Source organism: Polyodon spathula, chromosome 2 (genome assembly GCF_017654505.1).
Source record: "Polyodon spathula isolate WHYD16114869_AA chromosome 2, ASM1765450v1, whole genome shotgun sequence".
NCBI lineage: Eukaryota > Metazoa > Chordata > Actinopteri > Acipenseriformes > Polyodontidae > Polyodon > Polyodon spathula.
In genome coordinates, this window is record NC_054535.1 from 5423531 (window position 1) to 5440687 (window position 17157).

Consider the following 17157-nt stretch of genomic DNA (forward strand, 5'->3'; position numbering starts at 1 on the left):
AGTTGGTTTCCTGTAGCACTCTGGTGACCTCTTGTTAAGCTGCCATAGCATTCATCAGTGCATGAACCAAAGCGTTGTTGTCTGTGATGTTCTATTCTAGGGTTGCTCTCTCTCTTTACTGCAAGCTGGGTACTGAAGCTTTAAGAGTCTTCAGTTTGTCATCCCAACTCTGCCACCATTTGTGAAAGATCTGTGTATTTTTTGGTAGGGGATACTGAACCATCGGACCACCAAAACCTTAGACTCTTTAGATAGAAAATGCAGTTTAAGTAGGCACTTTTACTATATTTTGTAGCCATAGCACACAGCAATATGTAAAGTTAAAGAAAACAAAATAAATAAAAGAAAACCTGCCCTCTTGGGCCCTGTCTAAACTTCTTGCAGGCCCCATGTAACACAAAACAGAAATTGTTGTAGTCCAGTCCAGGTTTTCCCCTTTTCCCACCAGTCCACTGTGGTCACCCTTCTAGGATCTCCAGGTAGAGGTTCCTTCAAGGTAAGTATCACGGGATGCCGCCAACCTCGTAATTATAATTCAGCTCCGGTCTTTTAGTTCTCTCAGTGTGTTTCTGCTTGTGTCCTTGTCTGCGGCAACCTTGCTGCTATTTCCTCAATAGCCTGTATAGCCATACCTCTCTCTCACTACCTTTTTATATCCCAATATTCCCGCAGAAACCACATCACCTGACTTTACAACTTCATGGGATTTCAAGTTCCAATATACATTGCATTATGTACAATGACAAAAACCATGACTCTTCAGTTTGGCAGCAAAAGCAATACATCAGCCATCATGCTATTCTGATGTCTTCCCTTTTTTTTATATATATATATATATATATATATATATATATATATATATATATACAGTGCCTATAGTAAGTATTCACCCCCCTTGGATGTTTTCACAGTTTGTTGTTTTACAACCTGAAATCTTGATTTAAATGTTTTTTTTACTTTGATTTACTCAACCTACTCAACACTTTCACTGTGTGAACAAATGGGGGGGGGGGGGGGGGGGGTTGTTGAAAAAAAAATCAATTAAAAATAAAAACCTGAAAAGTCTTCATTAGTTAAGTATTTACCCCCTTTGCTATGACACTAAATAAGCTCAGGTGCAACCAATTGCTGTCAGATTTCACACAATAAGTTAAATGGAATCCATGTGTGTGCAATAAAAGATTTCCATTACATGAGAGGAGATGTTAAAACTTCATGCTGATTTGAACTGGCTCTCACCAAGATAAGCACAAACTAAGATGTAGCTTTGCAGTAAACTAATGTGATCCATCTGCATCGCCATCCATTTGCTTTTCTTTCCAGTTGATGATGTAGATATCCTTCTGCCTGGTGTTGATTGCTGAAGTGTAATGCTGGCTCCAGGAATCAGCTTATTTTGCCTCCCCAGTGCATCAGCACGCATAACGGCTGCAATGCCGGCTCCTGGGATTAACCACTGTGCAGTGTCCCCAGCGCATCAGCATGACAACCGTCTGGAGCTTCCAGTTGTCATGGGCGAGGCTTGGTTTTAACACCTTTTTTTGGAAGACTATTGTCTTTTGTGTGTAATGCTTTGATGGAACTGGTGGCAACTTATTGGTCATGTTACGCTTGTCTTCCAATGCTAAGGCCAAACATCGCAACAAGTGGTCACGGCACCAAATGAACCATCCTTGGCTAAGACCCACCTTAGATCCTGTCAAAATGTGCCTTGATGAACACAAAGGACATGAGGGATCCTCACCCAACCAGAGGTTTAGGTTCTGTGGTGATGGGAGAAGATCATATGTTGATCTGATGAGGAAACTGATCCTGCTCTGTTCCATTGTCCATAGGTCTTGCCAGCCAATGTTGCGCTGTTTCACATTCTCCCATCTCATCCATTCTCCCTGCTTGGCCTGGGAAATGGCCTTTACACACCTCACCCTCTCCTCCTGCTTTTGCACCTCGTTGACCACTAGCTTCCTCTGTTGAGCTGGGGCTGCCTTGCACCATGTAGGAGGAGCTGAACCAAGACCAAGACCCCCTCTTCCAAAAACCGAACTTGCCCCATAATATCACCAATTTGAAGGGCAGCCTAAATACACCTGTTTCTGTTTCAGCTGGGATAAAGTTATGGAAAGGCACAGATCAGGGCAGGGGTATAAGAAGATTTCAAAGGCATTGAATATCCTTTGGAGCACAGTCAAGTCGATCATTAAGAAGTGGAAGGTATACGGCACTACCCAGAATCTTCTTAGAGCAGGCCGTCCTCCCAAACTGAGCAGCCGGGTAAGAAGGGCATTGGTCAGAAAAGCCACCAAGAGGCCAATGACAACTCTGAAAGACCTACAGCGTTCCATGGTTGAGATGGAAGAAACTGTCCATGTGTCAACAATAGCTGACGTACTCCACAAATCTGGCCTGTATGGAAGGGTGACAAGAAGTAAGCCATTTCTGAAAAAAGTCCATGAAAAGTCCAGCTTGGAATTTGCAAAAAGGCATGTGGGAGACTGGCAGGAAATGGCGTTGCAGTCACTCAAACCAGAAGAAAGCACACACAGGTCAGGTAGCTGCAGTTCCAACAAAAAGACGTGCCGTGCGCCATTTTATTAAAGAAAATAAAAATAAATAAAATATTAAAACAAAAATTAGCACTTGCTCACAGAGCACAGAAAATAAATCATTAAACAAAAATAATCACGAACACCAATAATAAATTAAGGTCTGGCTGGGCAGTAGCCTTCACAGATCCTTTATCTGCTGTTTAAATAAACTCTCCTCTCTCACTCCTCGCTCGCTCTCGTTCCTCCTCTGAACACCCACCCGGAGTGCAGAGAGCTGCAGGTATTTATACAGGTGACCATCTCCCAATTAGCAACAAATTAATCACTTAATTAATTCAGGAGATGGCCACCTTCTGCACGAGTTTTTAGTGTGGATGGGGCTTCCCATCCATGCTGCAAAATAATAACAAAACAATACGTCATCTATACACAAATATAAAATAAACAAATACAAAATAACACAGGGACGGAGGGGGAGACACCGTTCTAAAAATAAACAAACAATATGATTAAACAGCAGGGCTTTCCTACCGCCCTGCTACAGAGACTCTGAAAAGATGTGGCAAAAGATTCAGTGGTCTGATGAAACAAAAATTGAACTATGCAAAGCGTTATGTCTGCCGCAAACCCAACACAGCACATCACGCAGATAACACCATCCCTACTGTGAAGCATGGTGGTGGTAACATCATGCTATGGGGATGCTTTTCATCGGCAGGGACTGTGAAGCTTGTCAAGGTAGAGGGCAAAATGGATGGAGCTAAATACAGGCAAATCCTTGAGGAAAACCTGCTTCAGTCTGCAAAAGACCTAAGACTGGGACAGAGATTTACCTTTCAGCAGGACAATGACCCCAAGCACACAGCCAAAGCGACACTGGAATGGCTTAAAAACAAGAACATGAATGTTCTAGAGTGGCCCAGTCAAAGGCCGGACTTGAATCCGATTGAGACTCTGTGGCAAGACCAGAAGGTTGCTGTCCACCAGCGATCCCCATCCAACTTGACAGAGCTTGAACAATTTTGCCAAGAAGAATTTGTGAATATTGCACGATTCAGATGTGCAAACCTGGTAGAGACTTACCCCAAAAGACTCACAGCTGTAATTGCTGCCAAAGGTGGTTCTACCAAGTGTTGACTCAGGGGGGTGAATACTTATCTAACCAAGACATTTCAGTTTCTTTTATTTTTTATTAACTGTTATTTCACAATAAAGATTCTCTTGTCCCTCCAAAGTGTTGAGTAGGTTGTGTAAATCAAAGGGAAAAAAAATAAAATTTAAATGAATCAAGATTTCAGATTGTAACACAACAAACTGAAAAAGTCCAAGGGGGTTGAATGCTTACTATAGCCACTGTACATTCTAGCTTTTATAACTAGCTCTCCACCGTTGTGCAACAGGTAGAATTCTCAGTTTGAATCTATTATGAATGATTGAATGAATCGATAGAAAATTAAACTGTAGAGGGTGTGCTAAATACATTTCAGAATATAACCAGAAAAAACTGAAGCCTGCATTAAATCCGGTAGCGCAACACAACGACTTTTCCTGATTTACTGAATAAAAAAGCAACAGTTCAAACAAACAAGGAACACCACATGAAGTAAAAAAGGTGATATATAGAAGACTGCTCAAACCTAAAGGTGATCTATAGTAGAACGCTCAAACGTACAGGTGATATATAGAAGAGTGCTCAAATGTAAAGGTTATATATAGAAGGGGCTTAAACGTTTGTGCACTAATGGTAGCTCCACAGTTGTCCACAAAAATAATAGTAAAATCCAAACATGCCTGTACATTGTGTGTAATCTAATACGTTACTGTTTACTGCTCGGAAAATCGTCAATGTTTACTTGTTTTTTTTTTTGTTGTTGTTGTTGTTGTTGATCGGATGGGTTTTTGACTTGCTTCATTAAAGAAAATGTCTTTTACTCAAAAGCAGAGAAATCGCCCATGTTTTGGCATACAGGTAAGTTCAGGTGTTCCCTATGGTGGATGTCTATACCCTGTAGAATTCTGTACCCTTCATGATTCCACATTGACTCAGCTGCATTTTGACAAAGATCGCTGGACGTGAACTCTTGATGTTTCTGAACAGTGTTTATATGTAATATAATACTTTAATCAAGGGTTTTGTGTATTGAGCAACGCAGGAGGCTGAACGTACTGTATATCTAGAAAATCAGTGGTGTTCAATGTGCTATTTCATTTTGCCGCAGAATTAGTTTTGTCTTGTTTACAATATTTGTTGCAAGCTGCAGCTTTTCTCAATGGAGAACACAAAGGAGCTTGGGCACAAAAATATATCGCGTGCACATCCAGCGATCTTTTAAAAACTGCATATGCACAAGCATCGAATAATGTGGGGATACAGAATTCCATGGGGTAATGTTATAGAAATCTGTGTAACTCCTGTCAGAACAATTTGATTTTGAGATACATGCCTCTGTTCGAATGTCAGTGAGTGAAGTTTTCAGTCAAATCTGTATATCGTAAAAATAATTGCTGGTCTCCAATATGCGTGGGGTCTGCTAGCAAATATTGCAAATAAATGCCAGAGGCTTTTAATTGAAGTGTTACGGTATGAAAAAAAAAAAAAAAAACAACATAATAGTTTTGCCCCCCCCCCCGCCTTGAGTTCGGGCCCTAGGCACATGCGTAGTTTGCCTATGCGTTAATCAGGCCCTGATTGTAACCCTATATGATCCCAATCACAGTAGCTAGGTAACATTGGAACGTTTCTGTAACATCATTCTGAAATGTCGTTGTAAGAAACCTTTTGATGTAATGCTTGTCTTAGTCATGCTATGGCTTTTATGAAGCAGATTTAAGCTCTAAACCATAATGCCAGAAGTTGCATGGGGCAAGACATGTATGTTTAAAGATATCATATACTGTACTATAGAGGATTAACAAGGGCATTATTCCACCCCAAAAGCTGGGTGGTGCAGGAATTATTAAAATAAATATTATTATTTGCAATCTATAGTCGCTATAGCTACAGTATAATGACTAATAATATTTTCAACATGTTCTGGTAAAGGAGGCAGACCGTCAACTGTGTTATTGGTGAGCTTTAGTGTAGTGAGGCCAGTGTAAAAGAATGTGGCTCTAGAAAGAAAAGCAGTGGATCTAGTCCCAGGCACAGCCCGGTCTCTCTTCCTTGTCTTGTGTGCCTCTGGAAAGGACAGCAGTGGATCTAGCCCCAGGCACAGCCCGGACTCTCTTCCTTGTCTTGTGTGCCTCTGGAAAGAAAAGCAATGGATATAGCCCCAGGTACAGCCCGGACTTCTAACGACATTATTGTACAGTAACTCAGATCATTGTCACATTTATTGTACAGCCACTTTTAAAGTACTATTAAAAGGGTTGGACTGTACCTGGTTTGCAGGCTTTTTTGAAGTACAGTTACTGCTAGTTTCACAGACCCCATCTTAGAACTAGTTTTGGATTCCCTAATGTTATCTTAGATAAGGTAGTTCAAGATTAGTGATAATCAGGGTCTGTGAATCAAGTGTCGAAGTATAGGAATAAAAATAAAACTGATATCATCTTTGCAAACCACCACCATACATTGTTTCCGATATCCGATCCAAACTTTGACTGTCCAACTAATGATCTTTTGTCCCTTCTACATTTGGTCATACTGTAGATTAATGAAACATTTTTAAAACACTGACAGTTGTGTCAAAGTGGCTTGCAGTGTGCAGGTGCAGGAGTGATGCGGTGAAAAATGAAAGGCAGACAACAAGAATTAAAGTGCAAGGAGGGTTTATACTCCTGGTCTGGTGACTGTAAATAATAAATCCCAGGCAATACACAGCAATGTATATTGCACTGTTCTAAATAAAGGGTTGCAGACCCAAATAATAAACACAGTCAATACTACACGCACAATATACAAACACGGTCACCAGTCCTGGGATACAGAACAGTGATGCCTGGTTAGTGCTGGCCTCTGACAACAGCTGTTTTCCATTTACTAATAATAACAAGAAGTAACAATTACAGACAAACAAACAAAACAAACCGTACAATAAATACAACACTGATTGTTCCGGGTCATTTCTTAACCATAAATAAAGGAACAGATCATGTCGCTCATTTCCCTTCCAGGTCGATGAGTTAGTGCACCGGAGCTCCGCCCCCTTTCTAGATGACCAACTTTCTTTTAACCCTGGGAATGAATTGTCGGGCCATCTGGTCCGGGGTACTCTGTTCCCTGTACTTAGCGCCCTCACAGGTTGGGAGAGAGATTTAACAAGAAGAATCAGTCTATTTCTGTCACAAAGTATACGTATCTTATTAAAAGTGTTGGTAATTATTGACATTTCAGTCAGGTAACAAAAATAGGGATACAAGTATTGCATTTCTTTTAGTTACAGCCCACATTTGGTAATCGCTGTAATAACCCGGCCCACTGGCCTCTCTGAGCCAACTATAGCTAAAATGAGACGGACAAAAAACTTTTGGGAAAGTAATTCCACGAGGGAATAAAGGAAAATTCATAGGATTTTATAAAACAATGAAAGTTTTAAGATATTTTTGTGTATATATGGTAAATAGTCACTTTTTGGGAGAGGGTGTTCTAAAAATGACATGGGAAAAGGAAGAACAGAGCCATTGTTGTAAAAGAAGACAAAGTATACCAATAGGCCTAGGTCATGTCAGATCTTGTCTAAGTAATTTTCGTCACGATGTTATGAAAGCTGTAGGGATGGGCCATTTTGAAGGTACCATTTGTTACTTAAGTTACTGTATATAGCCATAGGGCCTAGATTAGTTGTATAATACTGAATTGCACAACCAGTTCAAAATTGCAATTTTGCATTTCTGTTGAGTCTTAAAAACCAATCAATCTGTAGTTGCATTTCTATGAATTTCTTCTTTTCCGTTCACTAATGCTTATCTTTATGTCTGTAGCATAAAGAACCCTTTATTTCTGTGTGGCAAAGTGCCCGCCCCTGTGTGTATTTTGTGTTATTTGTTGTTTGTTAATGTTGGTGTATAGTCATTGGTACACAGGATATAAATGGGTCTGTGTAAAACGGGTGCTTAAAATGTATATTTGTATTTAGGCACGAGGATTGCACAGCACTTCACGTGCAAGTAAAAAGTAATAATATGTGAGCACGGGGAATTGCACTTTATTAATTCACGTGCAGTTGTACCACGACTACAATTGAATGATTGATTAGCAATCGAGTCTCGGTACAGCTGCATAAATGCAGCATGTTTTCACTCACTCAGGGTTGTGTGTTCGGTGAGTGAAGAACGGGATTGGAGACGGAGGTAATTGTAATAGTATTAAGTAAAATAGACGCTCACCGTGTTTTGTTTAGTGTTAGTCCGTTTTGTTTGTCTGTTTATTTTTGTCCTGTTTTATTTTATAATAATAAACTGCGCAGCAGCACATCCATTTATCGTTTCCTCTCTGTACTGTGTGTTTCTTCTGGTCTGATGTCCCCACTACAGCCGTCTTTGTCACACCCTGTCAAGATGTCTCAGCTCCAGTGACACGTTTTGAAATAGTTTTCTACGGTATATGATATGTAACCGGTTTTGATTACTTCAGGGTAGGTGGGAATCTGCAATAAAGTCATTTGAGACTGTAGAACCTAATTTGTAACATTCCAAATGGCTGCTCCATTAGGCATGAGCAGTAGCTCAGTTTCTGGTATTTTCAGTCTAGGGACATAGCTGCATGTTTTAATACTGTACTGGGATAAGAGCTAAGTCCAAAATCAGTAAGTCCACCAATGAAATCTTGGGTTGCTTATATTACATTATTTTTTAACATTATTGTAGTTTCTATAGTCATGAGATGACAAACCTGTAACCAGATGTCTATGTTATGTAATGTTTGTATTTATATGAGACAGTTTGGAGCTTTGAACCTTGAACTTGCTTGAGTCCCAGGAGGAGAGATTAATGACAGTCTTGCAGGTAATATTCTCCATAGCAACCACAAAGCACAGCATTTCTTTTTTTTAAATCAGAAATTCTGAGGTAAAGCTACAGGTGTTAACCAAAATATATATGCCAACTGGGCTGTATTTATCTCATTGTTAAGTTTACACAAAATGGTGATGTCACAAAACTTGAAATACCTTTTACAGCTCTTGTAAATAAGCATCTTGAGTTTTAAGAGCTTGCGCCATCTTGTCTTGTGGAGCATGTTCTGTCCTATAACATCTCAACACCCAAAGGACAGGTCATAATTAAACTATTTAAATATTCAACAGAATTAATTAAAGAAGGAGTTCAGTAAAAACTGAAGTTGTTCAGACATTGAAAATGTGGCCCAATAAGAAGTCTCATGAGGTGTGATGTTTTTATTTGACACTTTCTAAAGTTTTTTACTGACAAAAATGCTTGTTATAATAATAATGCAATCGATCGCTAAGGGACTCCTATATACTCTGCATCAATCCTTTTCTTCTGCACAAATAGATGAATATAAAGTTGATCTCATAAACAACAATCATAAAATTAAACTGTACATGAATGCAGGTCAGTCATGGGGTAACAAAGTTATGTATTGAATCTTCATTGTGCACGGCGAATTATTCCACTCAAGATGTCTTAAACAACGCTCTCAAGACTATGTATCTCGGGAGGTAAAATATGTACTATTGTTCATCGAGTGACCAAGGGCTAGATTCTCAAAGTTATTTACTCCAAAACATAATTAGCATCATTTGTTTTCAGATAATAAAAATGCACCCAATAAAGGTAGCAAATCAGAAATATACAGCTCATAAATTAGAATTGTGTACCCTTCAGGAAAAAATAACGTTAATGGCAGTTTGGCGTAAATAGATCAGCCCCAAGGGACTTAATAACTGGCTTCTAAGCTTGTCAGTCATTCGAAGCTGCTGCTGGTTGGTTAATACATTAAGAATATGATGTCAGGGGGTACAAAAACAGGCTAATTACTCCCCCCCCCCCCCCCCCCAGAGGAAAATTGCCTGGATATTAACTGTACTGTACAATTCTCACCAAAACCATAAAACCTGTTTTTTGTTTTTTTTTCCCCAGGAGCGCTAAAACAACAATACATCACACTTGAGAAACACGGATGATGAAGAGATTTAGTCTCTTTGCTGTAAAAGAATAATTGTGAACTTGGGCTCAAAGCCCAGCGGCAACAATAGCAGGCCAGGTGCAAAGCACAGACCTGCTGGGCAGGGCAGCTGTCCTTTGAAATTAGAGCCCCTTATGTTCCAGATTTACCAGCCATGTTACTCTTATGACAGGAAAAGAACAAGAGAAGTGGTAAGGCACAGTACAGAACCTTCAATATTAAAAACCACCAATGAATCCCCTTGTTAGGAGACGCTGATGTCATGGCTGGGAAACAGTTATTTTAAAAAGGAGCTGATGGAAGTATGAAAAAAATAGCAAGAAAAAAATCTATATACAACTATGGGCCTATACAGAATGTGCACACAGTTTACTATAACTTTGGTGGATCTAAATAGAGCCACTGTTTCAATGTTAAATTAGGACAAACACCTGTCACTGTACTTACTGCACAAAAATACACACAAGATACTCACACACACACTAGAGATGCTGATTTTCACAAAGTCCCCCTCTTTAATGATTTATACAACACCTGTATTTAGATCAGAAACTGTTTTTATTAATGCAGTAAACCCCATTTTGTGGAGAAAAACAAAAACAAAAACTTATTTCTTAAGATCCTGGACTTTAAGTAAAAGAAAACAACACTTATTGTGTGTGCAGTGTATATGAGTTTTCAATGAACTTCATCAGGGAAATATTTGGAATCCACCATTAAGTAATTACTGGTCAATTGCAACAAACAAAATACAGGGAATAAAGTTCAGGGATGCCTGTTCGTCAAAGCCAGCCCCTGTATTCTTTTTTTTACTATTCTGATTTAAATGTTTTGTGTTTATTTATAACACTTATTGAAGCATTGGTCTCATTCATAATTTGCTTTTGTGACCAGGTGTAACAAAGTGCCCGCCCCTGTGTATATTATCTGTTATGTGTTGCGTGTGGTGTGTTTAAATGTTGGTGTATAGACATTGGTACACGGGATATAAACGGGTCTGTGTAACACGAGTGTTTAAAAATGTATATGTGTATTTAGGCACGAGGATTGCACAGCACTTCACGTGCAAGTAAAATGTAGTAATATGTGAGCACGGGGAATTGCACTTTATTAATTCACGTGCTGGGATTCAAGTGAATAATTAATTGGTAATTGAATCCCAGCACAATAGTATATATAGATGCACGTTGTCACATACTGGCGGTTGGGTGTTCGGTGAGCGGAGAACGGGATTGGAGACGGAGGAAATAAGCAGTAGTAGTAGTAATGATAAGAGGAGAAAGTATCCGCTCACCGTGTTTGTCAGTGTCTGTGCGTGCACCGTTTTGTTAAGTTTAGTCTGTTTTCGTTTGTCTATTTATTTTGGCGTAGAGTGCCCTGTCCTGTGTTTTTCGTGTTTGTGTAAACCTTTTATTTGGTATTAAACCGGCGCCAACAGGCGTCTTCATCACTTCATTTCATCCGTCCTGTGTTTTGTGTATTGCATTACCTTTCCTGGTTCTGACGCCGCCCACTTCGGCCGTCTCTGTGACACCAGGACAGTGATATTTCAAAATATCACTATTTCCAATGGGAAAACGGGCAAATGTGTGTCTTTTTGTTCACATAAAGTCAGAAAAAAACACAGGAATCCAAATTAACATGTATTTATACTAAAGTAATACAAAAATGACTACAAAAGATTTAGAAGTGAGTAGTTTTTCGAGATTTACGATTATACTGTAAATACAGACGTCCCGAATAGAGTCCTATACTGAGGGTGGTGGATGAAGGTTGATGGAAAAATAGCGATTGTAGAAATGGAGAGTCTGATGAGTAGTTCCGGGTTGAATGGTGAACAGCCATTTGAAAAATATCAGGAGGCTCAGGGACAAAATGGAGACTGAACACACTACCATAAAACAAACCCTAAACAGACCTTGAACAGCAACTAAACTTAAACAAGTAACAGTGTAAACAAAAAAGGTTTAGACAAAATACAAGATTATGAAAAGAGAAAATGGATGCACCAGGATTTATCTAAAATAGTTCAAGTTACTTTGTTAATTAAGTAATATGCTGTTTGTTTGTAAATGGTTTCCTCAAGAGAAAATGGAGTCCTCCCTGGCCTAGCCTGCCAGCTTTAATACCGGTACTGGCTTCCAAGGAGCTCTGAGATTGGAGGAGTGGATATCTGAATGAGCCAATGGGGGGAGAGGATGAATAGAGGGTGATAGCAAGGAATTATGGGAATTTGAGTTTTAACCTGGCCAGGCTACTGTCCCTAATTAAAGGGACAGGTGAATGAAACTTACACCCACTTCATGGAGCAAGTGAATTGCTACAGACTTGACACTATTTTATTCTTAAAGTGTACTTTGCTTTAATGTTTTGGATACAGTGTACTTTTGGGACTGTAGTTATACTGTACCCCAGAGCCTATCCACATTCCTGAACAGATGTCACTGACTACATGAATAGCAGGCTGTTAACTATTTAATAGATCTGAACACTGTTTTTCTTCCATTCTCTGAAGTAACGAAGCCCATTTCAGAGTACACTGTCCTACATTTCAACGCAGTGTGTCCTGATGCTTAATTCAATGCACAGTCTTTGGACTCAAAAGGTTAGGACTGTTGGGCTACATCACTTCTGCATGCTACCATAACATAGGGACTTGACCTCAAGAAGGTTAATTACCTAGAATATTTGACTTTCCTTTGGGTTAATAATTATGCAGTAAGGCAATGCATATTTTTTGTTGAGTACAATGCACATTCAAAAATTTAAATTAATTACGCTTTCTATTTAAATAACTGAATTATCATGATGTTATGATCATTATTGGTACTGTTAGCAACATTATTTTAGTTAATTCCTATGTCTTTGAATTTTACTTAAATAACTCCATGCTTTGGTCATTATAAAAACAGGCACAACAGATTATGCTTTACAAAGTACACAAGATTGTCTCTCGTGCCTCTAAGTATCAGACACCCAGCTTTGACTTGTGTTTTTCAATAGAAGTGCTGAAAATGAACAGTTTCTCTACTGAGATGCCATTACTGTAAGAGGTTAGATAGTAGGGATAACAATGATGTTATGTGCTGGTTACACTTAAATCACGTCATAAAGGTGTGTGGCATAGTAGCTTGCAGTGTACAGGTGCAGGAGTCATGAGTGATTAAATGAAAGGCACATCACGGGAATCCAAGTGCAAGTGGTTTTATTTATAATCCAGGTATGGTGACCGTAAACAATATTTCCCAGCCAATACCCAGCAATGGGTATTGCACTGTTCTAAATAAAGGAAATATAGTTCCAAATAATAAACTATCAGTTTGCAATAACACAATATACAAACAGGGTCACCAGTCCTGGGTGCGTGCTGTAGTGCACTTTGTACAAATACCATTTATCGTGCCAACAAGTGAAGTCCAGGTTTGTGCTGGCCTCTGGCGTGTTTAGCCATCTACTAAATAACAATCAACAGTTAGTGACAAGACAAAACAAACAAAATACTCACATACGATACAGCACAGGTCCTTTCGGTCATTTCCTTAACCATTAACGAAGGAACTAAACTCTAACTAAAGAGCTCCAAGCAAGCCTTTTTATACAGAATCTGTGGTGAGATCATTCTTAAAAAATCTTTGTGTTTTCAAATTGTTTTCCATTTGGTCCTTCTAATAAACATACTCACAGTTCATGCATTTACAGTAACTAACATTGTTAAAACTGCCTTCTCAGGGGTCCAGTCTTTTGTAGTTGAAGAGAAGGCTATGTTAATGACATTGGTGAAGTTGTCTAGTTGTCCTGCAAATAGTATGCTAAAATATGACGTCACTAAAGAAAAGAGGGCAAAAGTGGAAGCTGAGTAAAAGTAAGTTTAGAACAGAAGGTAAGAAGCACTTTTTTACAGTTATAATGCATGGAATAGCCTACCAGGTGAAGTAGTGGGATCTAAAACATTGGGGAAGAATGGTGTGCTAACAATGGACCACCTTTGAGGGGCCTTTTCTCGCTCCCAAACTTTTCTTATGTTCTTATTTAAGCTGTGCCAATAGATATATTCAAATGTTTTTTCTTTCTTCCTGCCAAATCAGCACTGTAATTGGAATTTTACATCTCATTTCGCAAACATTCACATTGGGCCCAGTATGCCAGGACTGTCTGTTTCCCAGTATTTGGAGAGAGCGTGAGATTGTAGGAGCACAAGCCAGTATTTCATAAAAGACCCAACCAAAAACATGTAGAAGTTATTCCAAAAATATATGCTTTGCTTTCTACAGTGCCGACGTTGTTGTGAGGAGGGAGATTGACGGTGTGTTATCTAGTTAAACATTGTTCAATGCAGGTACAGAGTTCACAGGGTGAGGCTCGGGTGTGGGGAGTGGCCTGTAAAGAACAAAAAATCAATTGAAGGAAAACATCAGACAAGAGAAGTCAGCAACAAATGCCCCTTAGAGAGTCATCCCAGACTATATATAATCAACTGGGTCTTTGCATTCTCTATAAAGATACGCTCTCTATAAATGCAATATTTATTCCTTTGATTTATTTTATTGATAAAAAAATCAGAAAGATATCTATTATTTATTACTGCCTATCAAAATATAAACAAGAAAACAGGTCAGTGTCCCTTTTAAATTTGCAATTTACAATAATAAAATCACTCACAATGTTTTTGTGTGACTGACAGTGTAAACCATTGCTAGCATATGTTGTGACAAATAATATGGGCTATCATCCCTCTGGTTTGCCTGCTTTACTGTGCTTCTCTTCAGTGCCATGGGGGATTTTGTCCCCAACCAAAATAGAAACAGTTGACAGTCACACCTTCTTATGTGTACTGTAGGCTTGGTGATGCTAAGGGTGTGCCTGATTAGAGACTCCTGTGGTGTTGCCAAAAAATTTAAAAAAAAAAAAAAAAAAAACACTTCATAACCAACAGCTGGTTTAGTTACTGATATCATACATTTCTGTTAGTCTACCTGTCATATATCATAAAGATAAAGACACACCCTTTTCTAAGACATACTCCATTCCTTCAAATTTAAGATGCCCTCGAATTTAAGAAGCAGCCAAAATTTCCCACCCCAATTTGAGGAAAAAATAAAACATCAAATCAATATGCACTTACAAAGATATAACCTCAATTACGCATATGGAGCATGTTTTTCTTCTAATTTGTGAAACACGAACACTTGTGTGAGAAACAAACAGAACTGGACCTGTGACTCGTACAAACTGCAGTAAGAAAGGGGCCTATACTATTAAACTAAACTGGACCCACGACTCGTACAAACAGCATTAAGAAAGGTGCCTATACTATTATGCCAGGGTGTCCTAGGTTCACCACATACTAGCGACCCCTGTAGTCTTGCCGGGCGCCTGTGGGTTTGCCTGTTAGCTGCTCGGGAGCTGCGTTGTTCTCCCACGCTGTAGCTCCTGGGTGGCTGCATGGTGAATCTGCAGTGTGTAAAGAAGCAGTCGGCTGACGGCACATGTTTCGGCAACGACTAAATTTATTTAAAAAAAAAAAAAGAACTTTGTGTAGAACACACACGCCTGTAAGATGGTGTTTGTATTAAAATGCTTATGACTGTATGGGAAAAGGAGCTAAATAAATATGTTGACGACACAGGAACAGTTTGGTGCGTAATGTGGGTTGACTGTAATGTAGAACTCGTAGATTCCGTTCATATTTGTGTACAACAGTACTTCAGACATTCTACTCACAATTATATGCTTTCATCAAGCCAGTATAGAGGTACATATTTATGAATTTGTCTAGTTTCCTTTCCAATGCAGAGACCAGACTGTCTGCTTTAGGAAACATACGTCAGCATGTTACTGTGTTGATGGTTTACGAAGAGCACATTTTTTGTATTGCTTGGAAATAAGTAAACGCTTACAATTTTTTTGGAATAATATGAAATAAATATGATTTACGAATGCTATTTGAAAAATAATAGAATTGTTTCCTATGCTTTAAAACCTACAGCTTATTCTCCAGGGAAGGTCCCTACTCCCTCCTTACCATATGCCACACATATTGTCACTTGCTGTTGTTGCTGCCATAGTGGAATGCCCATAACTTGGACACTAAACTAATCCAAGGTAGAGGCTTTGCAGGAGGATCAGCACATAACCTGGCCTCCAGAGAAAACTTGAGATCTAAAACCCAAGCTGATACCACACCCTGCTCATGTGCAAGTGTTACCACCTGCTTCCTGCTTCAAAGCTCCCACCATCAATAAACACAAGTGACTGTTGATATGTGCAGCACTAAAACATTCAAGTAGACAGGCGCTTTGATGTGAAATCTCTGTCAAATTATTTTCTAACATACTGACACCTTCCACCCAGACACAATTACAAGATAAAGCATTTATAACAACTTTTTACACTGAGATAATATAATCAAAGTTCTGAAGTGTGGGCAGTAAACTACATGGACATGTATGACTATTATTACAACTACTACTGAGAGGTCACGCTTTTTCAGAGCTCCTCAAATAGTGATTAAAAAACATTAAAAACAGTTATTTAAAGCTTTAATTTTCAAAATCATTTTATATCTTTCTTTATCTAAAGTAGTAGTGCACCTTTTGTGTTAATTTTTTTATTTTATTTGTTAGTCTTAAAAAAACCACTGTTTCTTTTTTATTTTGTTCTCTCTGCACTTTTCATTTTTAATTAAAAAAAAACATTTACTTTTGTTTCTTTTAATTTTAGGTTTTGTTTTAAAAAATCTTTTTGTTTTAATCCCCTGTTTCTGCAGAGTAGGGGAAGGGCAGACACATTGTTCGCCCTGTTTACTTTTAGTTGAAGGTTTTTAATTTATTTTAATTACCTTTAACTTTGTCTGTTTTGTTTTGTTTTTCTTTATTTGTTCCTGTTTTTTGTGTTTGTGTGTGCTCCTGCACTGATTGCAGTGTAGGTGTTTTTTTGTCTTGCATTGTGTGTACTTCTGCACTGGTGTTTTTTGCAGTGCAGAGGTGTGTCTGTCCCTGTGTGTCTGTCTCTTTGTTTATTTATATAAATACATAAATAAATAAATAAACAAACAAAAAAAAATGAGTGGGCAAGCTCAACAAGCCCTGAGAAGGTGGACAACAGGTGGCTGCGGATACTGCGGCCCCCTTCAAAAACATAACGAGGAGGCACTGAGTCAGGTGCCTCCTCAGAGACACCCTGTCAATCGAAGGCTTTGTTAAGGCCATGGCCAAGGTGGTGGGCCTCCAAAATGTACAGGAAGGCCGTGTTCTTCATCAAATCGGAGGCCGTCGTGAACACCGCAATTGTGGCTCGGAAGTTTATCCCCGTCGAACCACTCGCAGGTCTGGGCACAAGGGTCGTCCTATTGAATGCCCCACCTTTTCTAAAGGACGACCTGCTCAGGCTCCACTTGCAGGCCCTGGGGGAGATAAAAACAGCAATCCATCCCATCACTCTGGGCTCCAAGGGGAGTTATGTGGTCCCCTTCTAGGGAACCAATTATGTTATTTTCTATTCTTCAGAGGGGGTGCGGTGCTACCA